Source organism: Adiantum capillus-veneris, chromosome 23, assembly GCF_014529385.1.
Source record: "Adiantum capillus-veneris isolate H3 chromosome 23, ASM1452938v2, whole genome shotgun sequence".
In the NCBI taxonomy this organism is placed as follows: Eukaryota; Viridiplantae; Streptophyta; class Polypodiopsida; order Polypodiales; family Pteridaceae; genus Adiantum; species Adiantum capillus-veneris.
In genome coordinates this window covers 6,140,848-6,143,429 of record NC_140953.1, presented here as the reverse complement: position 1 = coordinate 6,143,429, position 2,582 = coordinate 6,140,848, and positions in this window count along the sequence as shown.

The following is a 2,582-nucleotide window of genomic DNA, read 5'->3' as shown; positions in this document are numbered from 1 at the left end:
AAGCTCGTGTCAAGCTTTGAGGGACCGTTGGTTACACCAAGTTACATGGCTTCAGTCAAAGGTGAAACATTATTTGTGAGCCCTTACTCATTGTAAGTGTTCATGACGATGAGAGTTATCCGATTCCACTCGTCCGAATTTTTTCATTTTTCAATTTTTCAATTTTAATTATCATTTCCTTGATTTCTTGGATAATCTCTGTGAAGTTAGCTACAAAGAGGTCCTTTTTGAGCACTCGATGTTTCCTGGCCTTCCGAATTTTTTGAAAGAAGAAAAATCTAACAATTTGTGTACAAATTAGAAACACTTGGCTTTTCATCCCCTTCCCTCATTAAAAACAAATCGTTCGTAAAGAACCCTATCTTCCAAGTCCTTTGAATTTGTCTACATATCTTACCTGCTAGGCCTCTAATTGTTGGGCACTCCTTGAATAAGTGGGAGGGGTTCTCACTTGCCGTTTTGCACCCCGAGCACCTATTTGAGCTAATACCTCGATCTTGGATCTTAACGCCTATTGGCAAGGCTCCCATAACACCTTCCACAAAAAGATCTTCATTGTCAAAGGCCATTGCGGGTTCCATATGTTATTTGCTATTACTACCCAACTAGCTTCTAGCCATTGTTTACTCCTTTGATTGTTGAGAGGGGAGAACCAATCAACCTTGAACATTAGGGTGTGGTAGGTGCCCTTGGTTTGTGGTTTCAAAAAATGGGTGCTCTTGGGCCATCACTAGGCTTTCCACTCAAAATTGGACTCACAGAGAAGCATTAAGAGATTGTCTAGCCCTTCTACAACTTTGTTGATCAGCAATCTTTCAGTGCCATTGAGGTGAAACTGGGTAGCCAGTTGGTATATTTCTCTCTAGTTCTCATTAAGAGATTTTTCAGCCCTTCTACAACTCTATTGATCAGTAGTCTTTCAGTGCCATTGAGGTGAAAGTGGGTAGCCACTTGGTTTGTTTCTTTCTAGCTCTTGTTGTTGACGAGAGCAAAGCGCGACACGAACCCCGATGGCCTCTAAAACGCTGGGAGCCGATGAATGCCGCGAGCCGGTCACGGTAAAGCGAACAAGGGGGGCACCACCTAGCTTTGAGCGGCTAGGACGCAGACAACGGTGATTTGAAATATCACGAATTCTACACACACACACACACACACACACACACAGAATAGACAAGTGATCAAAACCCTTGGGGGTGTGAGGGAGAAATATTCTCTTGCCATATTTACAGCAACCTTATTTCCAGCGTGGTGGCACATCATGGTGATAGAGAGATAGAGGGATAGATAGTGAACCTACTTGGTGCATTCTCTAGAGATGACTCATTGACATGAAACCTTGCTAACATGAGTGTGCGTGGATCGACCGTTAAAGTCGAGATGTGGACATAGCTTCCTGTACATCATACAATTCCCAAAGCAAACCACTATGCTAAGTCCCCTCTCTTGTGATGAAAATGTTGCCAATTCCTCCCACCAAAATACAGCCAAGTGCTGACATCTTATGAACTTGCCCCCCCCCCCCCCCCCCTCTGATAGTGACCTCTCAGTGCCTTTTTATAGGTGCTGGCTGCTTTAGATTAGGGTAATATAATCAAGGGAGACAAAGCAAGGCGGTGGGCCCTGGGTGGTTGACCCTTGCTTTGTCTTGGGAAATATTATAAGGAAAACCTCTAGGTGGGCCCTTGTGACCATCACCTAGAGAGATGGGAATTTACAAGTTGGGGAATTTTTACAAGGTTTGGTTGAAACTGGGAAAAATGATAATAACCTACGGTTTTACTAAAGAGGGCATCGTTGACGCATTGCCGGTGAATGGCACCCTCGCTGATGCGTCAGTGTAACACATTCATCACTTCAGGGTCGGCCGGGGCATGCCTTCGGCGCCTTTGCTTGTTTTGGTGTAGGTGTCGCGAGATTTTGGGTCATCTTCCTTCTTGTCGATGGCGTCGATGTCGTTGAATTCTTCGTTTTTTTTTTGTATTTTACTGGTGTGTGCGTATATGCGTGCGTGTGTATGTATGGGTGAATGTGGATGTATGTATATGTGTGAGTGCATGAGTGTGTAGTCAGGAGAGTGTGCCGTGTAGGTGAGTGTGTGTGAACGAAAGTGTGTGGATGGGAATGAGGGTATAATAAACTATCTATAGTTTATATATATATATATATATATATATATATATTAAAAAATCTTTTTTTTTCCGTAGGCCAGCCGACTGCTTAAAGCGATGGAGAACGTGAGTGAGATGGCTCGGGTCTGTGGTGTGTGTGTGTGTGTGTTAGAGAGAGAGAGAGTGCCTGTTTTGCTAAGTTGTGCACCTTCCGGCTGGAAACGAGAGAGAGAGAGAGAGAGAGAGAGAGAGAGAGAGAGAGAGAGAGAGAAATAGGCCGCCTGTTGCTGCAGGCTGTGTACAGCGCGAGAGAGTGAGGGAGATGGGGTGAGGTGGTGAGGGGGTGAGGGAGGGAGAGGGTGAGGGTGTGTGTGTGTGTGTGTGTGGATAAGAGAGAGAGAGAGAGAGAGAGAGAGAGAGAGAGAGAGAGAGTGCCTGTTTTGCTAAGTTGTGCGCCTTCGGGCTGGAAAC